Genomic DNA, 16,138 nt, shown 5'->3' with positions numbered 1-16,138 from the left:
CAAATCAAAAATACATAAATGCACCGTTTTATTAAAGAATTTGTTTGCGATTATATAACAAACTCGTGATACTTTGATCAAGAAGCTTGCATCAAAACCCAATACCATAAGATATAATAAATATATCCGTATAATGGCTAGGAAATGATACACGTTCCATTTAATCAAGTAAGTAAGGAAACAATAAGAGTAGGGGTATTTCATGGACGCTACCAGACCGAAGTCTAGTATCTCCCCCTTATTCTACACCTCTTATGTCTCCTTACACTGCCAGATTAGAGTCAAGCTCAAAAGGGTCTTCTTTCCCCGCTAATTATTCCAAGCCCGTTCCCTTTGCTGTGGTTTCGCTAGATAGTAGATAGGGACAGTGTGTGTGAATCGGATCCCTCCGCTCTTATTTAACGTGGCATGTTCCACACTGAAGGGATTACAACCACGGCACTCTTATACACCCACAAGTGAGTGTATAGTGCAATGTGTCTAGGTTAAGCGCCAGACCACGCCCGGACTAGAAGCTATAGCTATGTACATAGCAACCACCCGGTAGCAATTCGAATGCTTACTTGTCGGGCAAGCATTCCCCCTTGCTGAGGAGCGGATCTATCTAAATCCCTACTGATCTTTGGGTCACAGCACCCGAGTTGTATGACGCAACTCCACGTCGAACCCGAAGGCTCTACCCGCATATGGGTGTCAACCACAGCCACCACGATACTCCCACATGGGGGCCGACCTCAATGAGCAGCCTTGGACAGCTGCTCAACCCGTGGTACCGAAATTACAGGATCGGTAGGCCTCACCCCTTAAGCTCCGACAAGCTCGGATAGGGCACCCATGTCATATTAGTCGCCTCCTACGACAAGCTATGACAAGCTGTGGTAGTATTCTTCGCCGCTAGCCACACAGCAGAGTAAATGGACTAAAAGTCCCTTCTCCTGCGGAACGCCTCATCAGCAAACACATTGAGTCGTCGAGTCCTGTCCTCATCCTCCAGAATCCTTCCAAACGTTCGGTTTTCGCCATTTCGCTGCACTCCAAGTCCATCGAGGTCGCGCAAATCTGCATAGAGGGGGCAGTCACACAAGACGTGCTGCCAATCCTCAAATGGATCGCCACATGAGCATGCGGCAGAGTCCGAGAGCGTTCTGCTATACAGAAATGCGTTCAACGATCCGTGTCCTGTGATTAAAAATCCGGTGCGCATCGGGAATCCAAAGTGTGGATTCCGAAATGTAAAAGTCCACATCTGAAATGAACTTGTAGGTCACCCGTCCGGATGCATCTACGTCATCCCATCTGTCTTGCCATCTGTGCAGTAGGCACTGCTCCATACGCACCATCTTCTCTTCCCAGCTTAGACCAGTGAGGTCTTCACTATACAGCAGATCGTAATCCTCCAACGGGTATCCACGCTTAAGCTTGTATTTAACTGCCATTTGCATAGCAGCCAAATCGAACGGGGGAACGCCAGCAAGAACCTGCAGTGCCACAGTGGACACTGTTCGGCATACCGGAAGGCATCCAAGAAGGTAAGCCTCTGGCAGGCAATGAGGTGCTCTCTGGCCACTTCTTGCCGCGTCGTAGTGACATACCATACCGAGGCACCAAACAGTTCACAGGGCACCATGAGTCCGGCATAAATGGTCCGCCTGGCTCGAGGACTGAGGCCCCAGTCTGCTCGAAGCACACGCGCCAATGCTGCAACGACTCCAGCCATACGCTGTCGGAGATTTCTGACGTGCTCGAAGAATTTCAAGCCTTCGCTGACTGTGATGCCAAGGTACCGGCAGCTGCTAACATACGGTAAGTTTGCTCCAGCAAATTTTACCGCAGGTGTGCGTCGAAGCACTCCATTCGGGCCACGAGCGAGTAGCTTTCTTGGTTCCTTGCTGGTGGAAACGGCAACGCCGACTTCCATCCCCCACGTTTCAACGATGGACATTAGTTGCGCTCCTTTTGTCTCCAGCGCGAGCCGGGAGTTTTCCCTCGACGAGAAGCAGCAGATCATCCGCGTACGCACTCAGTGTGCAGTACGACTCAAGGCGTCGTAGCAGTACATCCATCAGCAGGTCCCAAATAAATGGGCCGCTGATTGACCCCTGCGGACAACCTCTAGTTACCGGGACATTAACGGTCTCGTAACTGCTTCGGATTTCTGCGCTCCTGCCGGAGAAGAAGCTCTGCCACAAGCTCATCTCTCGGCATCCCAACTCGGCCAATCGGCGCAGTGCAGCACTCCACTCCACGTTGTCGAAGGCTCCCTTGAAGTCCACGAAAATGCCGAGCACGTATCTCGCCGGGCTGGCGTGAACACTGCTCTTCACGTGCATCCAAGCATCCTCCACACAACGTCCTTGACGAAAACCGAACTGCCATCTGCAGCCTTCCGGAAGAACTTCTCTCACACGATCAACCATTATGGCCTCTAGCACCTTACAGAAGACCGGAACTAGGAAAATTCCGCTTTACGACGATGCCTCACACCTGTCCTTGTCGGTCCCTTGAGCAGAGCCACAACACGTGGGCATTTCCACTCTGCAGGGAAGTACCCCGACCGGATGCAGTTGGAATATATCGCCGTTAGGTGCTGAGGTATGGCGCGCCACACAGCCTTGCAAATCGTTCCGTTGATGCCGTCCATGCCAGGCGAGCGTTTGCTCTTCAACCTGGCGACACAAGCACCAACCTCAGAAACTTCCAGTGGCGGTGGAGTTCCTCCGCTATGGCAATCGGTGCATCGGACTCCGCAACCGGAAAGAAGTTGCGGAGGAGCACACGCGCACAGTCACCCCAATTGGTGACCAGCTCGCCATTAACGCGAAGGCACCCAATCTCCGTCCGTTTCTTGCGACCTCGGCACATCTTGTAGACGCGCCCCCAGGGATCGTGTGAATTTTCTCCCACGAAGCGTCTCCAGCTGTCCTCTTTTGTCCTCAGGATGAGCTTCTTGTAGGCGGCTGAGGTACGTCTCAGCTCGACCACAATTAGCTCGGCCACGTCATCGTGACGACGACGTCTGGCATCCTGAAGACGGCGCCTAAGTCTCCTGACATCGCGGCGCATCGCGCTTAGGTCAGCGGTCCACCAACCTGGTCTGGATCTCGGCGATCCTGCCGTCCTCCTACCCAAAACAAGATCGCACACTTCGTGGACGATCCTGCGAAGGGTAGAGACTTGTTGGTCCAGCGGCGATTCTGAGAAGTCTTCCGGAAGTTCGGCTGCCCTACTCACCATTTCCTGCTCGAACAACCGCCAACGTGCATTGGAGAAGTTCCAGGACGGCACCGGAGCTAGGCTCTCAACGGCTGTATCGGTCGTCAAGTTGGCCACAACAGTAATGATGTTGTGGTCACTTAACTCCCAATTGTCCACTCTCCACTCATATGTGGCCAGCATAGATCCTGCAGTGTTGGCGATCGTCACGTCGATGTCGCTCCGTCCGTTCATGGACTCGAACGTGTACACCGAACTTGGCTGGTTTAGAACCGCAGCTCCCTTTTCCACAATCCACAGAGACAGCAGCTCACCCCGATTGTAGTTAGCAAGTCCCTCCGCGTTGGGAGGAAGCTTGCTAAACCACATGGGGGATGCTGCATTCGCATCAAGGCCAAGGATTGCGGGAGTTCTGCTGGCCAGCAGCAGGACCGCATCCAAGTACGTGAGGTACAAGGGTAAGTCGCCATCAAACTGGCAATATGCGGAGCATAGAAGGATTGAGCCAAATCCTCCTATAATTTTCACGCATACGCCGTAATCCGTGGTGAGGGGCTCCACTTGCATACAGATGACATCCTGGTGATTCACTAGGATGGCTGCCTTTCCTTTCCTATCGGTAAAGCTCCTGATACCTTCCGGCAGCTCATCCATCCTCCCGTTGCTCACATCGACGTAGGGCTCCTGCAACAGTGCGAACAGGCACCTGCTTTCACGCAATCGGACTCCGAGCTCGATGGTCGCAGCTCGTCCTTTGCCACAGTTTGCCTGGATGAAGCTAAACATGGTTAGTGTCTAGCATTCACCCGCGCCAGCACCGCCGCATACACAGGGCACCCAGCAGACAGCATGTGATGTGCTGACGGGTAGCCCTTGAAGCGGCAATTTCGGCAGTCCACAGGGTTGGGACAGCCCCGCGCACTGTGGCCAACCTGCCCGCACTGTCGGCACACCTTGTCCTTCTCGGACATCCTGCAGCTCGCAACCTTGTGGTCGAAACCAACACACCTGTGGCAGGCGTAGGTTCGTACCAAGGCACGGCAGTTGTAGGCAAACCATCCTATGTATGCCTTTGCTCCGTCGAGAACGTCCAAGCCCACTGGGTCGACCTCCAGCGTCACGGTCACCGTGGCGCCATTGGCCTGCGACCAGGGCTTTTCCAGACGCACAGCCTTCTTGAACTCCGCCAGTTCCATCCTGTCGGCAAAGTTGTTTTTATACAACTCCGCCATAAAGTCCTCGGGCTTGTGGGCGGTGTCCACATCCCGGATCTCTATCCTCGGCTTCAGTTGTGGGGTCCTGCTGATTTGCAGCCCAGCCTCCTGGAACTTTTTGTTGGCCATCACCTGCTTCAGCTCGCCTGACGACGGGGTACGTATAACCGCACCACCACGTGCCAGTCCTCGCACCTCGTGCACGCGAACACCCAGCGCTGGGGCGATCTCCTTTCGCACCTTCTCAGCGAGCTGCTTCCCCGAGATATTCGGGTCCGTGCTGTGCACGACTGCCGACCAGGTCTCCCGCGGCTTACGCGGCAGTGGGACCGGTGCAGCAGAGGGCTGGGGCAGGCTTGGGTATGCAGCTGAATAAGACGGCGCGGTGGCAGCAGGAACCGGTCGCTGGGGTGGCGGCGGGAGCGTCTTAACCGACTGCTTAAAGCGGTCTTCAAGCACGGCATTCCGAACATTCAGCGCGGAAATCAACGCCTCGTATCTCGCTGTGATACTCATCACTTCCTTGATGGCGCTCTGTGAGAGGCGGGCCGCGGATTGCAACACAAATGCCTCCCTTATCGCCGCCAGCTCTTCAGCGACGCGGCCTGAGCCTGCTTTTACAACCTCCATGGCAAAGTCCTCCGATTTGTGAGCAACGGGCGAGGGGACAACGACCTCAGCTCCAGCGGCGGCAGCGGCGATCCTGGCGGCAGCAGCATCCGCGATCCTTGCGGCAGCAGATGCGGTGGCATCATTGTCAGGAGTATGGCCAGGGGCGGCAACGGGCCTACCAGCGGGTGCAGGAGGCGGCGGCATCTCGAGAGAATCAAGATCCTCCTCGACAACGGGCTCTGGGCCACCAGAGGCCCCATCCACAGCCGGCACCTTGGCTCGCGACGCATCGCGGGTCTTCCCCTGATGGCCGCGTTTCCCTCTAGGGCGACCCCTACCCCGACCTGTAGCGCTGCTACTGCGACTGCTCGCCGACTCGCTTCCGGACTCGATGGTGTCCATTGCGGACGACATCTATCGGCAACAAACAACCACCCAAAAATATAACTTAGTAAAGAAACTCACCAAATTATATTTCCAGCGATCTGGCAGCACTTAGCAATGGCACCAACCACTTAGTCCGTACACACTCCCGCTAGCACAGCTGATCGTACGAGAGAAATCCCGCACTTGTGCCTAACGCCTCTCTCCAGAGAGCACTCGCGAGAGCGCACTCTCTCAACGCACGTGGCGCAATGGAAAATTCCCAATTCGAAAAACTGCGAATTTCCACCCTTATCCTCACTTTTCAAACTCGATTCTTACACCCAGCCGTTCACCTTCACAAACCGCAAATTTTAAAACGCTTTCCAGCGCCGAAACTCGCGAATTCACCACACAAAATCCCGACTGTCAGCAGCACGACTAAAAGCACGTCCGTTCAGTTGGCTACCTTAAGAGGTACATATACTTCCATATGTCTCTTACTTGTATGTTCGGACTTAGAATATTTTTATACACGTCACTAATAGGATGACGATTCAGTTGGCTACCTTAAGAGGTACATATACTTGCATATGTCTCTTACTTGTATGTTCGGACTTAGAATATTTTTATACACGTCACTAATAGGATGACGATTCAGTTGGCTACCTTAAGAGGTACATATACTTGCATATGTCTCTTATTTGCATGTTCGGACTTAGAATATTTTTATACGCGTCACTAATAGGATGACGATTCAGTTGGCTACCTTAAGAGGTACATATACTTGCATATGTCTCTTACTTGTATGTTCGGACTTAGAATATTTTTATACACGTCACTAATAGGATGACGATTCAGTTGGCTACCTTAAGAGGTACATATACTTGCATATGTCTCTTACTTGTATGTTCGGACTTAGAATATTTTTATACACGTCACTAATAGGATGACGATTCAGTTGGCTACCTTAAGAGGTACATATACTTGCATATGTCTCTTACTTGTATGTTCGGACTTAGAATATTTGTATACACGTCACTAATAGGATGACGATTCAGTTGGCTACCTTAAGAAGTACATATACTTGCATATGTCTCTTATTTGCATGTTCGGACTTAGAATATTTTTATACGCGTCACTAATAGGATGACGATACATATGGCTACCATTGTTAAATATATTTAAATAAAATTTATTTAAATATAATTATTATTTTATATATATATATTTTATATATATATATATTCTGACTTAAAAAAGCCAAACAAAATAAACACAATTAAATTTATGTTTATTATCGAATCATCAAGCAAAGGATAAGCTTCAGTGGATCGCAGTATGGCAGCTGCTCAACCACTTACAACACCTTGCCTGTTACAAAAGTCGTTTACAATTGATTCTAGGCTTTGTCATTGTATTAAATAATGCTTTTATATGTAACTAGCGCGGCATCAGGTGATCGAAGATCCTCCCAATTTACTATGTTACAAATTACATTGGCATCACATCCATTGTCGTTTATAAAGTAAATTATAAACTTTAAATGGTTTAGAAGCCATACAATGCAAATTGCCCCTTATTTATCATTGCAGTCCAGCACGGATACGACCTTAGAGGCGTTCAGGCATAATCCAACGGACGTAGCGTCATACCACTGTTCGCTCGAACAAGTATTGTGCCATTGGTCCGTACCTGCGGTTCCTCTCGTACTACGCAGGAATGCTGTCGCAACAACGTTTTGTCATTAGTAGGGTAAAACTAACCTGTCTCACGACGGTCTAAACCCAGCTCACGTTCCCTTGCATGGGTGAACAATCCAACGCTTGGTGAATTTTGCTTCACAATGATAGGAAGAGCCGACATCGAAGGATCAAAAAGCGACGTCGCTATGAACGCTTGGCCGCCACAAGCCAGTTATCCCTATGGTAACTTTTCTGACACCTCTTGTTAAAAACTCTTTAAACCAAAAGGATCGATAGGCGAGCTTTTGCTGTCCCTGTGTGTACTGAACACCGAGATCAAGTCAGCATTTGCCCTTTTGCTCTATGTGTGGTTTCTGTCCGCACTGAGCTGGCCTTGGGACACCTCCGTTATTATTTGAGAGATGTACCGCCCCAGTCAAACTCCCTACCTGGCAATGTCCTTGAATTGGATCATACCTGAGTAATTGGAGTTATACCAAATTTTCAAATCAAAAATACATAAATGCACCGTTTTATTAAAGAATTTGTTTGCGATTATATAACAAACTCGTGATACTTTGATCAAGAAGCTTGCATCAAACCCAATACCATAAGATATAATAAATATATCCGTATAATGGCTAGGAAATGATACACGTTCCATTTAATCAAGTAAGTAAGGAAACAATAAGAGTAGTGGTATTTCATTGACGATACCAAACCGAAGTCTAATATCTCCCACTTATTCTACACCTCTTATGTCTCCTTACACTGCCAGATTAGAGTCAAGCTCAAAAGGGTCTTCTTTCCCCGCTAATTATTCCAAGCCCGTTCCCTTGGCTGTGGTTTCGCTAGATAGTAGATAGGGACAGTAGGAATCTCGTTAATCCATTCATGCGCGTCACTAATTAGATGACGAGGCATTTGGCTACCTTAAGAGAGTCATAGTTACTCCCGCCGTTGACCCGCGCTTACTTGAATTTCTTCACTTTGACATTCAGAGCACTGGGCAGAAATCACATTGTGTCAACACCCGCTAGGGCCATCACAATGCTTTGTTTTAATTAGACAGTCGGATTCCCCAAGTCCGTGCCAGTTCTGAATTGATTGTTAATTGATAATCGTTATAATTAATAAGAACTAATTGGTTTGACCCAATTAGTATTCTTAAAAATTTTAGCAAGAAAGTTCCACAATTGGCTACGTAACTAACTATCCGGGGAACAAGTAACTAACATAAATGCTAGAAACTCTATTTACCCAGAACGAGCACATAAACCATGTTATTGTTTCCCAATCAAGCCCGACTATCTCAATCTTCAGAGCCAATCCTTATCCCGAAGTTACGGATCTAATTTGCCGACTTCCCTTACCTACATTATTCTATCGACTAGAGACTCTTCACCTTGGAGACCAGCTGCGGATATTGGTACGGCCTGTTGAGAAGTTTGCGTGTCCCCACCATAAATTTTCAAGGTCCGAGGAGAAAATATCGACACAACAGTATATGTCATGCTCTTCTAGCCCATCTACCATATCTCTCTGCGAAAGACTTCCATGGTAGTACGGCTATAAAACAGAAAAGAAAACTCTTCCGATATCTCTCGACGGCTTCTTTATGGTCGTTCCTGTTGCCAGGATGAGCACGAGGCCCATATTTAATAACAAACGGATACTCAACAGGTTACGGAATTGGAACCGTATTCCCTTTCGTTCAAAATTATTCAAGTATATTATATTAGCTTGATTTGTATATATTGCGTTTTTGGTTTTACTTGAAAATTTTCGGCTTTCGCCTTGAACTTAGGACCGACTAACTCGTGATCAACCACTGTTCACACGAAACCCTTCTCCACTTCAGTCCTCCAAGGTCTCATTCGATTATTTGCTACTACCACCAAGATCTGTACCAATGGCAGCTCCATGCAGGCTTACGCCAAACACTTCTACGCATACCATTGTACCTTCCTACTCACTAAAGTTTCAAAATTTATATCACAAGTAATATAAATCATCTACTTTAGCGGTAATGTATAGGTATACAACTTAAGCGCCATCCATTTTAAGGGCTAGTTGCTTCGGCAGGTGAGTTGTTACACACTCCTTAGCGGATTTCGACTTCCATGATCACCGTCCTGCTGTTTTAAGCAACCAACGCCTTTCATGGTATCTGCATGAGTTGTTAATTTGGGCACCGTAACATTACGTTTGGTTCATCCCACAGCGCCAGTTCTGCTTACCAAAAGTGGCCCACTGGGCACATTATATCATAACCTTAAACTTCATATCAAGAAAGTTAAGGTTCTTACCCATTTAAAGTTTGAGAATAGGTTAAGATCGTTTCGACCCTAAGGCCTCTAATCATTCGCTTTACCAGATAAGATTATTTTATATAATATTAAAATGCACCAGCTATCCTGAGGGAAACTTCGGAAGGAACCAGCTACTAGATGGTTCGATTGGTCTTTCGCCCCTATACTCAATTCTGACAATCGATTTGCACGTCAGAACTGTTTCGGTCTTCCATCAGGGTTTCCCCTGACTTCAACCTGATCAAGTATAGTTCACCATCTTTCGGGTCACAGCATATATGCTCAAGGTACGTTCCAGTTAGAGGCATAAATAATATAAATATCATTATACATAACTATATAGAACGCCCCGGATTGTGTTAATTAGCTATAAATAGTTAAAAAACTAATCCCATTATTAGTCAAGTTAATTACGCTATTAGGTTTATATCCCAATAACTTGCACATATGTTAGACTCCTTGGTCCGTGTTTCAAGACGGGTCCCGAAGGTATCCTGAATCTTTCGCATTGTTAATCCTACAAGTGCATATAATAAACACAAAAATCAATGATAATCATGCCATTATATAATTCCGAAAAATTAACGCACTGTATTCATATAAATCTATCAGCACTTTATCAAATTAATAACATTTATTCTGTGTTAAAATGCAAGCAATTTAATTTGAATAAACTATAAGTTATATTTTATGATAAATTTGGTATGCTAATAGATTACAATGTCCTTATATGGAAAAAATGCACACTATTATCATAATATTGTTTAAATATTACAATTTTAATGATGAATTTTCCATAACGGATATTCAGGTTCATCGGGCTTAACCTCTAAGCAGTTTCACGTACTGTTTAACTCTCTATTCAGAGTTCTTTTCAACTTTCCCTCACGGTACTTGTTTACTATCGGTCTCATGGTTATATTTAGTTTTAGATGGAGTTTACCACCCACTTAGTGCTGCACTATCAAGCAACACGACTCTTTGGAAACATCATCTAGTAATCATTAACGTTATACGGGCCTGGCACCCTCTATGGGTAAATGGCCTCATTTAAGAAGGACTTAAATCGTTAATTTCTCATACTAGAATATTGACGCTCCATACACTGCATCTCACATTTGCCATATAGACAAAGTGACTTAGTGCTGAACTGATTTCTTTTCGCTCGCCGCTACTAAGAAAATCCTTGTTAGTTTCTTTTCCTCCCCTAATTAATATGCTTAAATTCAGGGGGTAGTCCCATATGAGTTGAGGTTGTATATAACTTTTATTTGCAATTAATTCTTTATATATAATGATAAAACATTTTATTAAATTCGTTTAAAGCTGACGTATATATATATTAATGGCATTTATTTGTAACGAATTAACGAAGAATAATAATATTGTCAACGTTTTTCATATTTCAAATCATTAATAAGAGACAATTCTAGATAATATTTTATGCTAGACATTTCTCAGTATTATTTGATTGAAAAAGAAAATATTCCTCTTCGTTTTTCTCAAAGTTTAATTACTATTGTGAGATAATGTTTTTCATATATTTGTTAATATTATGAATAAAATAATTAAATTATTTTTATCCAATAATATACCATATGCTTATAAAATTTTATTATAAAATTTGTATAAACAACTTAATTAGCATAGTCTTACAACCCTCAACCATATGTAGTCCAAGCAGCACTATAAAATTAATTAAAGTACATAACAGCATGGACTGCGATATGCGTTCAAAATGTCGATGTTCATGTGTCCTGCAGTTCACACGATGACGCACAGTTTGCTGCGTTCTTCATCGACCCATGAGCCGAGTGATCCACCGCTTAGAGTTTTATAATATTGGTTTTAAATTTGGTCAAATATGTTTTTATTGAAAGAAATTAAAAATACACCATTTTACTGGCATATATCAATTCCTTCAATAAATGTATTTATATACCTAAAATAAATGCTGCGAAATGTCTTAGTTTTATATAAACAATATATATCAAAGTATTATTTGTAATGGCATTTGTTTGTTAATATATATTGATAATTTTATATAAAACATTAACCTGAAACCAGGTACAACATTGTATATTTTAGGTTGTTGCATTATCCAATGTATGATCATCATCAAATTAGTTGGCCAATACATCTCGCAACGCGTGTATATTATGGTCCATATACACACAAAAGTTTATAATAAATATATAAAATATATTTTATTATATTAATAATTCGATTTGCTTGTTCGAATTTTATGTGTGTTTCTATTTAATTTATTTGTAATAATATTATATTATTACAATATTTCGATTTGCTTGTTCGAAATTTATTTGATCTTTTACTTTTAAGATCATATTTTTGGTATAATTATTATTATAATTATTATGTATATATATATATATTGGTAATTTGTATTAAATTTGTATTAACAAATTTTTTTATTAACGGTAAGGATATTATACAATAATGATCCTTCCGCAGGTTCACCTACGGAAACCTTGTTACGACTTTTACTTCCTCTAAATAATCAAGTTCGGTCAACTTTTGCGAAACAACCGTAACACACAAGGCGTCACAGTGATCACGTCCGGAGACCTCACTAAATAATTCAATCGGTAGTAGCGACGGGCGGTGTGTACAAAGGGCAGGGACGTAATCAATGCGAGTTAATGACTCACACTTACTGGGAATTCCAAGTTCATGTGAACAGTTTCAGTTCACAATCCCAAGCATGAAAGTGGTTCAGCGGTTTACCCGGACCTCTCGGTCTAGGAAATACACGTTGATACTTTCATTGTAGCGCGCGTGCAGCCCAGGACATCTAAGGGCATCACAGACCTGTTATTGCTCAATCTCATTATTGCTAGACGCAATTTGTCCATTTAAGAAGCTAGTGTCCTTATAATGGGACAAACCAACAGGTACGGCTCCACTTATATAAACACATTCAAACACAATAAACATTTTACTGCCACCATGAATGAAGGCTATATAAGCTTCAACACCATAATCCTGAAGATATCTATTTAATATATTTGAGTCTCGTTCGTTATCGGAATTAACCAGACAAATCACTCCACGAACTAAGAACGGCCATGCACCACCACCCATAGATTCGAGAAAGAGCTATCAATCTGTCTTACACACTTATGTTCGGACCTGGTAAGTTTTCCCGTGTTGAGTCAAATTAAGCCGCAGGCTCCACTCCTGGTGGTGCCCTTCCGTCAATTCCTTTAAGTTTCAGCTTTGCAACCATACTTCCCCCGGAGCCCAAAAGCTTTGGTTTCCCGGGAAGCGACTGAGAGAGCCATAAAAGTAGCTACACCCAATTGCTAGCTGGCATCGTTTATGGTTAGAACTAGGGCGGTATCTGATCGCCTTCGAACCTCTAACTTTCGTTCTTGATTAATGAAAACATCTTTGGCAAATGCTTTCGCTTAAGTTAGTCTTACGACGGTCCAAGAATTTCACCTCTCGCGTCGTAATACTAATGCCCCCAAACTGCTTCTATTAATCATTACCTCTTGATCTGAAAACCAATGAAAGCAGAACAGAGGTCTTATTTCATTATCCCATGCACAGAATATTCAGGCATTTGAAGCCTGCTTTAAGCACTCTAATTTGTTCAAAGTAATTGTACCGGCCCACAATAACACTCGTTTAAGAGCACTAATGCAGGTTTTTAAATAGGAGGAACATATGAAAAAATACAAGTATTTAAACACATATAAGAACTCCACCGGTAATACGCTTACATACATAAAGGTATAGTACTAACCACAATTGTAAGTTGTACTACCCGTATGAAGCACAAGTTCAACTACGAACGTTTTAACCGCAACAACTTTAATATACGCTATTGGAGCTGGAATTACCGCGGCTGCTGGCACCAGACTTGCCCTCCAATTGGTCCTTGTTAAAGGATTTAAAGTGTACTCATTCCAATTACAGGGCCTCGGATATGAGTCCTGTATTGTTATTTTTCGTCACTACCTCCCCGAGCTGGGAGTGGGTAATTTACGCGCCTGCTGCCTTCCTTAGATGTGGTAGCCGTTTCTCAGGCTCCCTCTCCGGAATCGAACCCTGATTCCCCGTTACCCGTTGCAACCATGGTAGTCCTAGATACTACCATCAAAAGTTGATAGGGCAGACATTTGAAAGATCTGTCGTCGGTACAAGACCATACGATCTGCATGTTATCTAGAGTTCAACCAATATAACGATCTTGCGATCGCTTGGTTTTAGCCTAATAAAAGCACATGTCCCATAAGGTTCATGTTTTAATTGCATGTATTAGCTCTAGAATTACCACAGTTATCCAAGTAACTGTTAACGATCTAAGGAACCATAACTGATATAATGAGCCTTTTGCGGTTTCACTTTTAATTCGTGTGTACTTAGACATGCATGGCTTAATCTTTGAGACAAGCATATAACTACTGGCAGGATCAACCAGAATAATGTTTTCGTTCATATTTCATTCATATTTTTTGAATAGAAATTAGTAATATAAATATAATAGATTTTATTTCCATTTTATATGTTCGGTTTTTCTTAAATATTGATTTTAATTCAATATTTTTTTTTTGCTTTGTGAAATAATTCTATTTTAATTCGAATACGGCCATTTTTATATGGCATTCGTATACGTTCTTTAATTTTTACTTGTTTCGCCACTAATATAACAAGTTTATAATTGATGTTAAAGAAAAAGTACAACTTTTTTATAACACAATTTTCAATATATATTGTTCTTGCTATAAGTTTTTATTATATTATATATACATATTTCATTCTAAAATATCATTTTTGTTCAACATACATAATTATTGTATCCACACATGTACAATTTTTGTTTAACCAATATAAATATTGAGTTAAATCATTTGCATTTTGATGATAAATTTAAAATTTATCTTTTCCATATAACTCTCTGGTAATATATGATATAAAACCGAGCGCATATGAAATTATTTTGATCACTAATATTGCAATTATATTTTATTATAATGCTTTTTGTAAACACATTGTACCGGCAAGCGATACTCTGTGCCCAAACGACAGGGGATATAATAATTTAATATAAATTATCATATATACCTGCCACCAAAGATTAACGATAAAAGTCGGAAACAATTTGTTATTCTATATATAATAGAAACTTGACCTCTGTTTCACCTTATTATCATGGGTTTATAATATTAACCGCGTAGCCAAGTCTTAATTTCATTTAAGAAACAAATTTATACGGATAATATTTTGATTTTAATATATGTTGTTCTATTGATAACAAAAGTATATATTATAATATATTTTGTTCAATAGTAGATGGACTACTTACTGTACCATCCTTATTTTTTTATTATTATTGATATACATTATATTGACAACAGCATATGATATTCATATGGTTTGTTCAATAATTAATTGGTGGACAACCACTGACCATCCTATAGTAGTTTTTGGCCACGACGTCTAAATATCGAAATTATTTAATTCCGTTTGCCACCCATACGATAGATATTAACTATCTATAATAATAATGTGTACACATAAAATATTATATGTATATATATAGACCAACAGACAAGCACTTCACCCTATAGTAGTTTTTGGCCACGACGTCTATATATCGGGCATATTTAATTCTCTTTGCCACCCAACCAAAGATATTCACTTTTTTATATAAAGTATTATTTGATCATATTAATATAACCAATTATTTCTGCCATATTCATATAATTTCTTTATGAATTATTTTTTGGTCATATCCATATAATCTATATGCCGTATCCATATAATGAATACGGCATATCCATACAACTAGCCATATTTGTATGTCAATGTATATTTTATTATACATTTTTTTCTTTATACATATAATGTGGTATTTCCATATCGCTATAATTGAATTATATGTATAAGATATCATTTATATATAGCATTGCCAAAATAATATGATAAACATAAATTTTGAACAATACGGCCGGTCGGCGAGCACTGCCTCCCTATATATGTTTTTGGCCACGACGTCTAAATATTGGGTATTTTTCGTACTGCGGCCCCGGTGTATGTAAATTGGGCATATTTCGTACTGATGCCAACATATCTATATGACTCATTATTTTCTTCCATATCAATATAACTTCTTTTATTTCCATATTCAAGTAATTTCTTTATTTGCCATATCAATATAAAATATTTTTTGGTCATATTTATATAATCTATATGCCGTATCCATATAATGAATACGGCATATCCATACAACTAGCCATATTTGTATGTCAATGTATATTTTATTATACATTTTTTTTCTTTATACATATAATATGGTATTTCCATATCGCTATAATTGAATTATATGTATAAGATATCATTTATATATAGCATTGCCAAAATAATATGATAAACATAAATTTTGAACAATACGGCCGGTCGGCGAGCACTGCCTCCCTATATATGTTTTTGGCCACGACGTCTAAATATTGGGTATTTTTCGTACTGCGGCCCCGGTGTATGTAAATTGGGCATATTTCGTACTGATGCCAACATATCTATATGACTCATTATTTTCTTCCATATCAATATAACTTCTTTTATTTCCATATTCAAGTAATTTCTTTATTTGCCATATCAATATAAAATATTTTTTGGTCATATTTATATAATCTATATGCCGTATCCATATAATGAATACGGCATATCCATACAACTAGCCATATTTGTATGTCAATGTATATTTTATTAT

General features: G+C 41.8%; 3 non-coding genes across 3 annotated transcripts; all 3 read right to left on the bottom strand.

The window, feature by feature from the left end:
- Positions 1 to 6,702: 6,702 nt before the first annotated feature.
- Positions 6,703 to 10,656, bottom strand: LOC138914685 (large subunit ribosomal RNA). The gene has a single exon (XR_011420498.1). It is a non-coding gene; the product is annotated as a large subunit ribosomal RNA (ribosomal RNA).
- Positions 10,657 to 11,054: 398 nt separating this feature from the next.
- Positions 11,055 to 11,233, bottom strand: LOC138914682 (5.8S ribosomal RNA). Its single transcript, XR_011420495.1, has one exon. It is a non-coding gene; the product is annotated as a 5.8S ribosomal RNA (ribosomal RNA).
- A 621-nt stretch (positions 11,234 to 11,854) lies between these two features.
- On the bottom strand, positions 11,855 to 13,849 carry LOC138914683 (small subunit ribosomal RNA). The gene has a single exon (XR_011420496.1). It is a non-coding gene; the product is annotated as a small subunit ribosomal RNA (ribosomal RNA).
- Between the last annotated feature and the right edge of the window lie 2,289 nt (positions 13,850 to 16,138).

This window comes from Drosophila takahashii, unplaced genomic scaffold (genome assembly GCF_030179915.1).
Source record: "Drosophila takahashii strain IR98-3 E-12201 unplaced genomic scaffold, DtakHiC1v2 scaffold_75, whole genome shotgun sequence".
Lineage (NCBI taxonomy): Eukaryota > Metazoa > Arthropoda > Insecta > Diptera > Drosophilidae > Drosophila > Drosophila takahashii.
This window is presented reverse-complemented; position numbering and strand designations above follow the sequence as displayed.